At 39.1% G+C, this 14,522-nt stretch overlaps 1 protein-coding gene across 1 annotated transcript in view; it reads left to right on the top strand.

The window, feature by feature from the left end:
• LOC120080384 (uncharacterized) overlaps positions 1-14,233 on the top strand; it is a 38,706-nt gene extending 24,473 nt beyond the window's left edge. Inside the window, exon 4 of the transcript XR_016530366.1 lies at positions 14,098-14,233. The gene's annotated coding sequence lies outside the window, so the exon portion shown is untranslated. The remainder of the gene's footprint in view (positions 1-14,097) is intronic.
• The last annotated feature ends 289 nt before the right edge of the window (positions 14,234-14,522 follow it).

The raw sequence follows: 14,522 nt of genomic DNA, 5'->3' as shown, positions 1-14,522 counted from the left end.
AAAAAAAAGTCATACAAAACTCCAATGTCAGCGCAAGGGAAAACTCAAAAATAATCCCAATCTGATATGAGTAAGTTGTGAAAGGAAACTGCTTGTAGTTGGATGTTCGCATGACACCCATGGGAGCAAGCCAAAACGAAGGTGGGTTTCCAAGAACAACGCAGTATGAAAATGAAAAGAAAAACTTTTTGAAAAAAAATAAAAGAAAAATAAAAGAGTGCAAGAGACAACTCCTCTGAATATCATGAGTTACAGTTGAATTGGCACACAACCATGGTTGGATGTTCGCATGACACCCATGGGAACAAGCCAAAACGAAGGATGTAACCATGATCAACGGTCTTTAATAAATGACGCAAGATTTGACCACCGCCTATGGACACAGCAAGTTGTTTTGATAAAGAAGAGGTAAACATTCTATTTTAAAACTAGAAAAGCATTTTTGAGCAAAAATTTGTTATATAGAAGAATAAAGTAGGGCTTTGTTAGGAATTAGCAAGGATAGGAGGAAATTGCATTGTCAAGAAATGTGCCTAAGTGTAACATTTGGAGCAACCAATCGACGCAAAAATATAGGACTTGAATTGAGCATTATTGCCTTAGTCAAAGATATGCTTGAGGACAAGCATATATCTAAATTTGGGGGTGTGATAACTTGTGAAATACAAGTTATTTATACTGCCTTATTCAGATATTGCGCCCAAAAGAGAGAAAATATGCGTCGATTGTATGAAAATTAGCTAAGAAATACAATAATTATAAATTATCATCAATACACGCACTAACACCATCAAGATGGTAGAAAAGGATATTTCTAGTCTGTTTTACAAGAAAATAAGTCACCGCTTATGATCAAGGCTCAAAGAGGAACTGAACAACGCATCTTCGTCGAATTGCACCCGTCAATCAATTCTGAAGAGACGATCAATGCAATGAAGGCGCATGCGACAGTCGATCCAAAGCTCAACTTCAACCGCATGCGGTAATAAAAACAACACCATATGCGGACACATGATCGAAAGATGCAAATGAGCAACACAATTGCGGAGTATTTTGACACGTGTACAACCAACCGTTGTGCATTTTCGACGGATTGATTGCATAACAGAAGGAATATTTATTCCACCATTTTCGGAATTTCCATAAAAATAAAGTGGGGACTACAAGTCAGAGAGTCAAAGCTTTCATCTATAAATACCTTCAAAGAATTCACTTTAAAATATACTTGATATGGGGGATAATGATACGAGGCTATTGAGATAGAGGTTGAGCTGAGTGCTGATTGGAGAAGATTCAGGAAGAAAAGAGACAAGGCTGAGAGGTGAGTCTCAGGGCGAACCTCCAAATCCCCACCGAGAAGCTCTATACTTAGATCCTTGCTACTGGACGAGCAAGCTTGAGAGGGAAGCTCATCCTTCCGTTCACTCCATCTACGCCGACAAGTGATTTCTCCATCTAGATTTGTGTCAAGACGTTGGCACTCATTTTTATTTGTTTCTAACTATTATTCATTAATTGTACTTCATTTTCTTAATCTCTTGATTCACAATCATATATTAGACGCTAAATAGTATTATTGAATGTCACGATCATTGTCATCTCCATCTTTCTGTCTATTTCCATTCCTCCATGAATCATTTTCTACACTATGTTTTCTTAATCCCTTAGTAATTAAGGTGAAGTAAACAAGTTACTTAATATGTTTTAAAGAAATAAAGATGTTTAGCTAAAGCATGCTAGATGACATCTTCACCTGTGAAAGCAGAAGTGAAGATGTCATTCTCATCTGTCGAGAGAAGATTAGAAGAATGTGCTAACTAAAGCGAGAAGTACTTCCAGAGACGGAAGCAACCTTGGGTTCATTACGTTCATCCCTGTTTCCCCACAGAGATGTGAGAACGTGGCTGATCATTGTAACGCTGATTTTGATAGGTATGATTGATGATGTTCTATGCTCGAAATGATGTGATACTACCGCTAGATATGCATTAATGATGGGTGTTCACGTAGTATGCCATGCGTTGTCACAAGTTTTCTTACTATAGAACCAAGTGTAATTCCACCGCAAGTTTCTCAGTGTGATCCGAGGTCGAACACGGGGACTGATTTAGGTTATTGTGGTATGTTCATAATATATGCGACCAGGTTTTCAATCTTAAAAAATGTGTTTGTACAGGTATATAAATTGCAATAAAATAAAGTAAAGCAGTAAAGATGTGATAATAAAATGAAATACAATAAACCTAAGCTAGATAATACAAGATACAGGCTTCATGTTACAAGGTGTTGGGGTCAAGGCTGGTTGTGAAAGTTGTGCAAAGACGTGGAATGCAGTGGCAAGTCTTATGAACAGAATAGAAAGACAAAGACAAAGAATAAAACAACGCAAGTTCTCAATTGCGTTGAAGCTACAAATTTTGTTCCGTTCTTCTCTTGGCGTACACCTTTCAGTGATCGACCGTGCTCCCACATGCCTGTGGTGAAACAGAGACTAACATAATGAATGCAAGGTTGCTTCCATGTCTGGAAGTATTACTCGCTTTAGTTAACGTATTCTTCTGACCTTCTCTCGATAGTTCGGAATGGCATCTTCACTTCTGCTCTTATAGGTGAAGACGCCGTCTAGCATGCCTTAGCAAAATACATTTTATATCTTTAGCACAGACTAAGTACTTGGTTAATTCATATTGCTTATCAGGGAATTAGGAAGACATCATGTAGAAAATGATTAATGGAGGAATAGAAATAGACAGAGAATTGTATATGAAAGCTATCGAAACATTTAATATGTCTATTATGCCTTTGATACATGATGTGTGAATGAAAAGAGAATGAGAAAGTGAAATACAACGATGAAAGAAATAGAATAGATACAAGCAAGTGCCAATGCCTTGGCACTGATTCGATGGAGATCTGCTTGCCGGATAGGATGGATTTGATGGTAGGAAGAGCTTCCCTTTCAGGCTTACTGCACCGGTACTAAGGATCTTTGCATAGAGCTTTCAATCGGGTGTTTGGCAGATTAGTTCTAAGATTCACCTCTCGACCTTATATCGTCTTCTTCCCGGATTTCTTTACTTAAGCGCTCAGCTTAGCATTTTCTCTCAATAGTTTTGCAGCTCTTACCCCGTATCCGGTAGCATTCGTTTTCTCTTAAATCTATGGTTTATTTATTGATGCAGGTTTTTGACTTCGGCCTTGTGGTCCCCACTGATGGTTATGGTAATTCCAAAGATGGAGGGGATATTATTCCTTCCGTTATGCAATCAGACCGTCAATTCTGCACAACCGTTAGTTGTACACGTGTCTCAATCCTCCGCTTTCGCGTTGCTCAACTGCATCTTTCAATCATGGATTCGCATGCGGTGTTGTTTTTATTATCGCATGCGGTTGCACACAGCTCTAGATCGACTGTCGCATTGCACCGTCATTGCGGTTATTGTCATTGTGGTTATCGTCACTTCAATGAGACAAATATGCGTTGATCAGTTGCTCGTGAGCCTTGAGTGGAAGCGGTGACTTAGTCTCCTGCATAACAGAGTAAAATTCGGCTTGTCTTCCATCTTTATGGTGTTAGTGGGTGTAATTGCAAACATTTATAATTATTGTAATACTAGGCTAATTTTCATACAATCGGCGTATATTTACTAAATTTTTGGCCGCAATATCTAGATAAGGTGGCATAAATAACTTGTATTTCTACAAGTTATCACACCCCCAAATTTAGATATATGCTTATCCTTAAGCATATCATCTACTAAGGCAACCATGCTCAATTCCTATCCTCTATTTTTGCAACGATTGGCTGCTCCGAATGCTACACTTAGGCTCATTACTTTACATCATAATTTCCTTCTATCCGTGCTATCTTAGCAAGTCCTACTTTATTCTTCTATATGACAAAATTCTGCTCAAATATGCTTTCTCATTTTCAAAATAGAATGTTTATCTCTTCTTTGTCAAAACAACTTGATGTATCTATATGCGGTGAGCAAAAAAATTTGCGTCATTCCTTTATTTAGAGGCTGTTGGTCATGGTTATACTCTTCATTCTGGCTTATCCCCACGGGTGTCATGTGGACATCCAACTACGGTTGTGTGCCAAATTCAACTTCAACTCATGAGGATCAGAGGAGTTGTCTCTTGCATTTAATTATTATTATTTTTTTTCTTTTTTTTTCTATTTCATATTGCATTGTTCTTGGAAACCCACCTTCGTTTTGGCTTGCTCCTACGAGTGTCATACGAACATCCAACTACGAGCAGGCTTCTTTCACAACTAAACTCTTATCAGGTTGGGAATATTTTTAAGGTTTTCCCTTACGCTGACATTGGAGTTTTGCATAATTTTTTTTAAAAATGAAAATGGACACATTTTCTTAACTACAACATAATCTTGATCTCATCTGCTTAGACCTTTCCTACCCCCAAATTCAAAGATGAGCAAGGTCCTTATTGCATTGTTTGGAGAGACTAGACAAACACTTAGAAGAAAATTTCAAAAAGAATGTTTGAGCAGAACTTTGAAAGATAAAAGGTAAAGTACTGCTAAACTAAGAATTAACTAAGTGTTAGTCAGAATTTACTAAGTATGGAAAATGTTTCTAAGTACAAACATGTAATACATCATAGCAACGCAATGAAGATCGTAAAAATAAGAGATTTAGAATATTACAAAAATTGACAAAGGAAGATAAAGAAAAAGGCACAGGAAAAAAGTGGAGTGAATATATCCTCTGATTGTATTGACTATTAACAAAGTATACAAATAAATTACAAATGAACGCATTACAAAATTTTCTATTTCTTGTACAAGAGTCAAAGAATTTGATTACTTTACAAATTTGATTCAGAAATGTGTATGATTCAAAATTCACACATACTTCCAATAAATGCAGATACATTATTATCGAGGACGGGCAACATGCATACATCCCCACAACACATCCCTTAACTAAATACATTTCTAGAGGCTACCTCAACATGGTGCATTTAACTAAGGGCGGGCAAAAGACATATACGTACGCAACACACCCCTCACCGCAATGCATTTGGTTGTACTGGATGCACAGTGTCGCTTACTTACTACACCCATCCTCTCATAGTTTACTTTCCTGTCCTCTTAATTCATCAAAAACACCAGTTGAAAAGACCTTGCGGTGATTTATCCAATCATTCACAACAGTTATATGACCGGTGCTACTTAATTTAAGATATGGAGAAACGTGAGAAATTAAATTGGAAGGAAATACAAAAATATTAAAGACTGATTCTACTAGACAGTAATTGACGAAATTTAGAAAACAGTAAAAGAAAGTTGTAAAGAAAACGACTAAACATAGATAGAAAGGTTGATTGAAAGAAGTTCTTAGAGTTACCGCAATCGCTTTCCCTACAAGCGGTTTAATCCTACTTGCCCAAGTCAATGGTGTCCATGCGTCGATCGAAGTCGCCTCCATAGTACGGCTTAATCCGTGGACCATTGACTTTGAATGCACTGTTCCCATCTAAAGTTGTTAGTTCCACTACGCCATGAGTAAATATTGTCTTGATTCGAAATGGCCCAGACCAACGAGACTTCAACTTTCCTAGAACCAATCGCAAATGCGCGTTGAATAATAATACCTGCTGACATTCGATGAATGTCCGGTCGTGTATGCGGTCATCATGCCATTTCTTTGCCTTCTTCTTGTATATCTTAGCATTTTCATAGGCATCCCTTCGCCATTCGACCAATTGATTCAATTGCAGCTTCCGAACTTTCCCCATACTGGGTAAATCAAAGTTTAGCTTCTTGCATGCCCACATCGCCTTATGTTCCAACTCAAGTGGCAGATGAAAATATTTTCTGAAGACCAGAGCGTATGAAGACATGCCAATTGGAGTTTTGTAGGCGGTTCTATAAGCCCATAGTGCTTCATCAAGCTTGGGTGACCAATCCCTCCTAGCAGTATTAACTACCTTTTCCAAGATAGTTTTGATCTCTCTGTTAGAAATCTTTACCTACCCATTAGTCTGCGGGTGATAAGCAGTTGCAACTCGATGGCTGTTGTTCAATTTAATCAATAGGTTGGCAATTATGCAGTTGATAAAGTGAGAGCCCTCATCGTTGATTAAGGCCCAAGGCGTCCCATATGGAGCAAAAATGTTCTTCTTCAGAAAATTTGCCACAGTGGCCGCGTCATTCTTGGCACATGCGATGGCCTCAACCCATTTCGATACAGAATCAACCGCAACCAGAATATATTGATGACCTTCTGATGGTGGAAACGGGCCCATGAAGTCAATTCCCCAAACATCAAATAATTCAACTTCTAAGATTGATGTCAATGGTATTTCATTTCTTTTAGACATATTCCCCGTCCTTTGACACCTGTCACATTGCACAACATGGCATGGGCATCCTTAAACAGTGTTGGCCAAAAGTAGCCGCATTGTAAGACTTTTGTTGCGATCCTTTGCCCCCCAAAATGTCCTCTATATGGGGACTCATGACAGAGCTCTAAAATGTGCTTGGCTTCACGCTCAGGAACACATCGACGTATTATATGATCAAGTTCTTGTCGATATAGGAAGGGATCGTCCCAGAAATAAAATTTGGCATCATGTCTTAGCTTCTTCTTCTGCTGGTATGTATAACCATCCGGTAGTTGACTGCAAACTATGAAGTTTACTATGTCTGCATACCAGGGAGCATCAATGTCTACTGCCATCAGCAGCTCATCGAGGAATCTTTTCTCGATATCTTTTTCTGTCCCTTGAACCTTGCAGTTTTCCAATCTTGAAAAATGATATGCGACTTGGTTCTCGGTGCCTTTTCGATCTTTGATTTCTATGTCGAACTCTTGCAGGAGCAACACCCACCGTATCAGCCTCGGTTTTGCATCCTTCTTCGTCATTAAATACTTAATCGCAGAGTGATCCGTATACACCACCACGTTCATTCCGATTAAGTACTATCGGAACTTCTCCAGTGCAAATACCCCTGCGAGCATTTCCTTTTTTGTGGTCGTATAGTTCTCCTGCGTGTCGTTCAGTGTTTTGCTCGCATAATAAATAGGATGCAACACCTTATCCTTGCGTTGACTCAAAACTGCGCCCACAGCATATCCGATGGCATCCACATCAGGGCGAATGGTTGCATCCAATTAGGCACAATCAAAATGGGTGTGGAGATGAGTGCATCTTTCGATATGTTAAATGCTTTGGTGCAGGCGTCATCAAAATTATACTCGCAGTCAGCTTCAAGAAGTGCACTTAGGGGTCTTGTGATTTGGGAGAAGTTGTGAATAAATCTTCTATAAAACCCCGCGTGTCCCAGAAAGCTCCTAAGTGTTTTTACGTTCATAGGTGGGGGTAATTTGGAAATTGCGTCGATTTTTTCCTAGTCAACTTCCAATCCTACCTTGGAGATTTGACCCAAAACTATTCCTTCTTCCACCATAAAGTGGCATTTTTCCCATTTCAAAACAAGATTTGTTGCCACATATCTTTCAAAACTTTTTCAAGGTTAGACAAACAGGAGTCATAATTACTCCTAAAGACTGAGAAATCATCCATTAATACCTCGACTAACTCCTCCAAGTAGTTTGAGAATATTGCCATCATGCATCGTTGAAAAGTGCCTAGTGCATTACAGAGTCTAAATGGCATGCATCGGAATGCAAACGTACCAAATGGGCACGTGAAGGTTGTCTTGTCTTGGTCCTCCGGCGAAATTGCTATTTGGTTATACCCTGAATAGCCATCAAGAAAGCAGAAAAATTCATTCCTTGCAAGTCTGTCTAACATCTGATCAATGAACGGGAGTGGAAAGTGGTCCTTTTTAGTGGCCAAATTCAGCTTGCGATAATCCATGCAGATTCTCCACCCCGTAGTTGTCCTTGTGGGATCCAATTCATTCTTGTCATTAGTGATGACTGTCATCCCTCCTTTCTTCGGAACACATTGCACTGGTCTCACCTAACTGCTATCAGATATCGGGTAGATGATACCTACATCCAGCCACTTTACTATTTCCTTCTTTACAACCTTCTTCATGGCAGGGTTCAAATGGCGTTGCCTTTCTACTGATCCATTCTTTCCTTCTTCCAGGCGGATCTTGTGCATACAATATGAGGGACTGATTCCTCGAATGTCTGCCAAGGTCCATCCTAATGCTTTTTCGTTATTTCTTAGGATCCGTATGAGAGCATTTTCTTTCTCCTTACTCAGTGATACAGAAATGATAACCAATAACGTGTCGTTACTTCCTAAGTAAGCATACTTGAGGTTTACTGGCAGCGACTTTAACTCTAACATAGGTGGCTCTTCTAAAGATGGCTTAATTCGTTGCGATGTTCGTTCAGATAACTTGAGCGGTTCAAAATTAGATTCAACATGAATTGCGGCACAGCCTTCCTCTAACATTACGTCGACTTAAAAATCCTCCTCCTCCATTTCCTTCAAGGGTTCGTGTCACTGTTCTCCCTGCAGCTCCTCGATATATTGGCAGTTCTCTGTCTCCTGGGTACTTCAACGCATTGAGTACATTGAATTTTACTTCTTGATCATCGACTCAGATGGTCAATTCTCCTTTCTGCACATCGATTAATGCTCGCCCTGTGGCGAGAAATGGGCTTCCTAGGATGATAGGAATCTCTCTATCAGCCTCATAATCCAATATGACAAAGTCAGCTGGGAAGATAAACTTGTCCACTTGCACGAGAACATCTTCTATCTTGCCCTCAGGAAGCTTTATCAATCTATCGGCTAGCTGTAATGTGATCGTGATTGGCCTTGCTTCGCCGATGTCTAGCTTTTTAAAAATTGACAAAGGCATTAAATTTATGCTTGCTCTTAAATCACACAGCGCGTTTCCGATCATCTTCCCTCCTATGGTGCAGGGCAATGTAAAAGTCCCAGGGTCCTTCATTTTAGTAGGGAGAGTATTTTGAAACAGAGCGCTACACTCATATTTTAGTAGGGAGAGTATTTTCCCCAATCTTTCTCTTTTTGGCGAGAATATACTTGAGAAATTTCACATAACTCGGCATCTGCTCTAATGCTTCTATAAGAGGAATATTAATGTGTAGTTGTCGAAGAACACCCAGAAACCTCTAAAATTGCTTGCTGTCGTCTTTCTTTTTCAGCCTGGATGGGAAAGGGGGAGGATCCCACCGTGTTTCTTGTTCAGTTTGTTGTTGGGTGAGGTCTTGTACTTGTTGTAATGCAGTTTTTGATAGATATGATTGATGATGTTCTATGCTCGAAATGATGCGATACTATCGCTAGATATGCGTTAATAATGGGTGTTCACGTAGTATGCCATGCGTTGTCACAAGTTTCCTTACGATAGAACCAAGTGTAATTCCATCGCAAGTTTCTCGGTGTGATTCGAGGTCGAACACGGGGACTGATTTAGGTTATTGTGGTATGTTCATGATATATGCGACCAGGTTTTCAATATTTAAAAATGTGTTTGTATACGTATATAAATTGCGATAAAATAAAGTAAAGCAGTAAAAATGTGATAATAAAATGAAATACAATAAACCTAAGCTAGATGATACAAGATATAGGCTTCATGTACAAGATGCTGGGGTCAAGGCTGGTTGTGAAAGTTGTGCAAAGACGTGGAATGCGACGTCAAGTCTTATGAATAGAATAGAAAGAGAAAGACAAATAATATAAACAACGCAAGTTTTCAATTGCGTTGAAGCTACAAATGTTGTTCCGCTCTTCTCTTGGCATACACCTTTCAGTGATCGGCTGCGTTCCCACATGTATGTGGTGAAACAGAGACTAACGTAATGAACATAAGGTTGCTTCCATTTTTGGAAGTACTACTCGCTTTAGTTAACGCATTCTTTTGACCTTTTCTCGATAGATCAGACTGGCATCTTCACTTCTGCTCTCACAGGTGAAGATGTCGTCTAGCATGCCTTAGCTAAACACATTTTATATCTTTAACATAGATTAAATACTTAGTTAATTCATATTGCTTATCAGGGAATTAAGAAGACATCATGAAGAAAGTGATTGACGGATGAACGGAAATAGACAGAAAATGATAAATGAATACTATCGAAACATTTAATATCTCTATTAAGCGTTTGATACATACTGTGTCAATGAAAAGATAAAGGAAACATGAAATACAATGATGAAAGAGATAGAATAGATACAAAAAAGTGCCAATGTCTTGGCACTGATGTGATGGAGAATTGCTTGCCAGAGAGGATGGATTTGATGGTAGGAAGAGCTTCCCTCTCAGGCTTGCCCCACCGGTAGCAGGGATCTTTGCACAGAGCTTTCAATTGAGTGTTTGGTAGGTTAGATCTAAGATTCACCTCTCAGCCTTATCTCGTCTTCTTCCTGGATTTCTTCACTTAAGCACTCAGCTCAACCTTTTCTCTCAACAGTTTTGCAGCATTTACCCCGTATCCCGTAGCATACTTTTTCTCTAAAATCAATGGGGTATTCATAGCTGCAGGTCTTTGACTTCGGCCTTGTGGTCCCCATTGATGGTTATGGTAATTCAAAAGATGGAGGGATATTATTCCTTCTGTTATGCAATCAGATCGTCAATTCTGCACAACCGTTAGTTGTACACATGTCTCAATCTTTCGCTTTTGCGTTGCTCAGCTGCATCTTTCGATCATGGATTCGTATGCGGTGTTGTTTTTACCGCATGCAGTTGAAACACAGCTCTAGATCGACTATCGCATTACGCCCTTATTGCGGTAATCGTCTCTTCATTGTTGATTGACGGGCGCAATGTAACAGAGATGCGTTGATCAGTTTCTCGTAAGCCTTGAGTGCAAGCGATGACTTGCTCTCCTGCAAAACAGAGTAAAATTCTTCTTGTCTTCCATCTTTATGATGTTAGTGGGTGTAATTGCAAACATTTATAATTATTGTAATACTAGGCTAATTTTCATACAATCGGTGCATATTTACTAACTTTTGGCCACAATATTTAGATAAGGTGGCATAAATAACTTGTATTTCTACAAGTTATCACACCCCAAAATTTAGATATATGTTTGTCCCCAAGCATATCTTCTAATAAGGCAATCATGCTCAATTCCTATCCTCTATTTTTGCTACGATTGGTTGCTCTGAATGTTACACTCAGGCACATTACTTGACATCGCATTTTCCTTCTATCCTTGCTAATTCTTAGCAACCCTACTTTATTCTTCTATATGACAAAATTCTGCTCAAAGATGCTTTTCTAGTTTTCAAAATAGAATGTTTATCTCTTCTTTGTCAAAACAACTTGATGTGTCTATATGCAGTGAGAAAAACTTTGCGTCATTTATTCACTTAGAGACTGTTGATCATGGTTACACTCTTTGTTTTGGCTTGTCTCCACGGGTGTCATGCGGACATCCAACTACGGTTTGGTGTCAATTTCAACTTCAACTCATGAGGATCAGAGGAGTTGTCTCTTGCATTCTTTTATACTGCGTTGTTCTTGGAAACCCAACTTTTCTTAGCTTGCTCCTACGGGTGTCATACGAATTTCTAACTACGAGCAGGCTTCTTTACAAACTAAACTCTTATCAGATTGGGACAGTTTTGAGGTTTTCCCTTGCGCTGACTGTGAACCCCAAATCCAATTTTACACTTAAGTGTGTTTTCTTATTTAAATTGTCTGAATTTTCCACTTAATTATGTGTCCCTATTTAAATTTGTATAATAAGTATGTTGATGAGAAAGTTAGTGCGGAATGGTGAAAAAAGAATGGGGATTTGAAAAGAAAAATATGGAATTGAGTTGGGAAAGTTGGGGAAAAATAATAAGTAGGTTGAGCTAGTGTGGAATAATATGGAAATTAAGTTCGGAAAATTTGGGGAAATTTCGGCTTAGTATAGAGAAGTTATGTGAAATGCGTTATGGCTGAAGGACCGAGAAAAATATGGAAGTTATGTGTAATGCGTGTTGTGCACAAAGTACTGGAAGGCAAGTGACTTATGGCACAATCGTGTAGAAATTGCACGGAGACGAACAATTCGCAGTAGCTAAGAGCGAGATCATTGAGATCGAGACCAGCGAGATCATTGAGAGCAAGATTTTGAGAGAGAAAGTTGGAGAGAGCAAGAGTAGAGAGAGCGAGAAAGTGGGAGAGAGCGAGAGTGGAGTAAAGTTGGAGAGAAAGTTGGAGAGAGCGAGAGAGAGCGAGATTGGAGAAAGCAAGACTAGCGAGAAAGCTGGAGAGAGCGGGAGTGGAGAGAGCAAGACCAGTGAGAAAGCTGGAGAGAGCAAGACCAGTGAGAAAGCTGGAGAGAGCGGGAGTGGAGACCAACGAGAAAGCTGGAGAGAGCGAAAGTGGAGACCAGCGAGAAAGCTAGAGAGAGCGAGAGTGGAGAGAAAAGTTGGAGAGAAACTGGGAGAGAGCGAGATTGGAGAGAAAATGGGAGAGAAAGTTGGAGAGAGTGACACTGCCGAGAGTGGAGAGAGCGACACTGCCAATAGCGGAAAGATCGAGAGCGCCTATGCATTAGCCTTGCTTTGTCTGATTCGAACGTCACGCCCACGCCTTGCTTATGCATTGAATGGCCAAGCAAGCTTCTGGGCAATGTATTTGGACGCGTTGAGGTGGATTATGCATTTAAAAACCCTAATTTGAATACAAACAAAGCTTGAAGATGTAAAGGCAAACGTCAATTAAAATTTAGGAGTCTGATTAAGAGAAATTCTTAAACCTATGAAATTGTGTTGGATACGTTTGGGAGGAACACATTGAACCAAGGTGAAGTCAACTTACGTTGATAAAGGGAGGATTAAACATTTGGCCATGCAGCCAAGTAGGTGCTGTCAATCCCACGAGCAATTTGAATGCCTATAAATAGGGAGTTGGGATTTCATTTTCAAATCACATAAAAATCATAAATTTCGTAGAGAAAGTAGAGGGCAGTGAGGGTTTAGAGGAATATGTTAACTTTGGACGAGGAGATATTCCAATATACTCGTGAGTTTGGAGTGATTTTAAAGCCGTTTAAAAGCTCTAGAAGTCTAGTTTTCAGAGTAGGTCGGAGGAAAAGACTCAAAGGAATTGGGCTGGAGATTGAGAAGAAGGCAGAAGGGTCAAACTGTCAGATCAGTCTGGGCCAGTCTTGAAGATTTTGAGATTCCGGCCAAATCACGAGGATTTATGAGCTGAAAGTTTAGGGTAAGATTCCTAAGACATTTTAGAAGGAAGTATTTCCATGTAAGGTTCGGAACTATGAGTAATCTAAGTTGTAAGTTGAATCTGGATTCTAGGGGTGAAAAAAGGACCCGAGGAGCTACTAGAGTGAAAAGTTCCTAAGAGTTCGAGGTTAGTGGCTAAAATATTTTTGAACTAAAACGTTTTTAAAATGTTTTGATTACAAGCATTTTACAGAAAGCATGTTTGCGAAAATAATTCTCATGCCTACTAGTTTTATAAAGTGGTTTCCAAGCAAGATCTGAATTGTGTTGTGAACGCATGCCTATTGTTGAAAAACTATTTACATATGTTGATTTTATCTAGCATGCATTACCATGTGTAAAGTCATGTTGTATATGTGTTATATTGTACATGCTTTAAAGAGAAAAGTTGTTTATAAATAATTTTGGTAAAATGCGATGCCGAAGTACAAGGAGAAGGCATCCACCCAACTAGATAATGAAGTACAAGAAGAAGATATCTATTGGTATTGAAGTACATTTGAGAAGGTACCAAGCCAATGGGATGCTAAAGTACATTGGAGAAGGTATCCTAGTAGCTCGATATTGAAGTACAAGGAGAAGGTATCTGAGCAGTAGTACCTAATGTGGCCACAGGTGAATAAAGTTAGAGATTGAGCAAAAGGGTTCTCTCTGGACTAGTAGTTGGTATTGGGATTATTTTACCAGTTATAAAGTACTTTGATTTGAGAAATGTTTTTATTGTTTTATGTTTAAAACAGCTTTACATGTTTTATGCTTGGAAAACGTTTATGCTGCAGTACAAGTACTGTAAAAGTTTATCTTTCAGTTAAAAACTCATTACTGAAATTATGCATGAGAATTTACTATGTTTTCTCGGTCACTCACTGGCCGTAAGCTCACCCCGTTTTCAAATGTTTTTGTTCCCCCCCCCACCAGGTAGCGGTCAAATCGTCTAAAGATAGCTCAGTATCTGCTCCGCCACTAAAGGACCAAAAGACTTGTAACTGTTTGCTAGGTGGTTACAGTTAATATTGTACACATGTTGCTATTGTTTATATAGGGATTAGGGTTCGTGGGTTTTGGGACTTGTAAATCTAATGTTGTAAAGACTCTAAACATATTAAGTTTTTAAGTTAATACAATTGTGGGCCTACAGCCGTCCCGTTGCATATAATTTGTATTTGGTGTCAGAGTTATTCCGCAAGAGTTTTTAGGCAGTAAGTGTCAGCCTAAGGGTTGATAACTGCTGTAGTCACACCTAGGCTAAGAGGGTGATCTGGGGTGGGGTGTGACACTGACATTGGAGTTTTGCATAAGTATATATATATATATATATATCAAATGAAAATGGACACGTTTTC

This window comes from Benincasa hispida, chromosome 6 (assembly GCF_027475165.1).
Source record: "Benincasa hispida cultivar pf3 chromosome 6, pf3_genome.v1.1, whole genome shotgun sequence".
Taxonomy (NCBI): Eukaryota; Viridiplantae; Streptophyta; class Magnoliopsida; order Cucurbitales; family Cucurbitaceae; genus Benincasa; species Benincasa hispida.
This window is presented reverse-complemented; position numbering and strand designations above follow the sequence as displayed.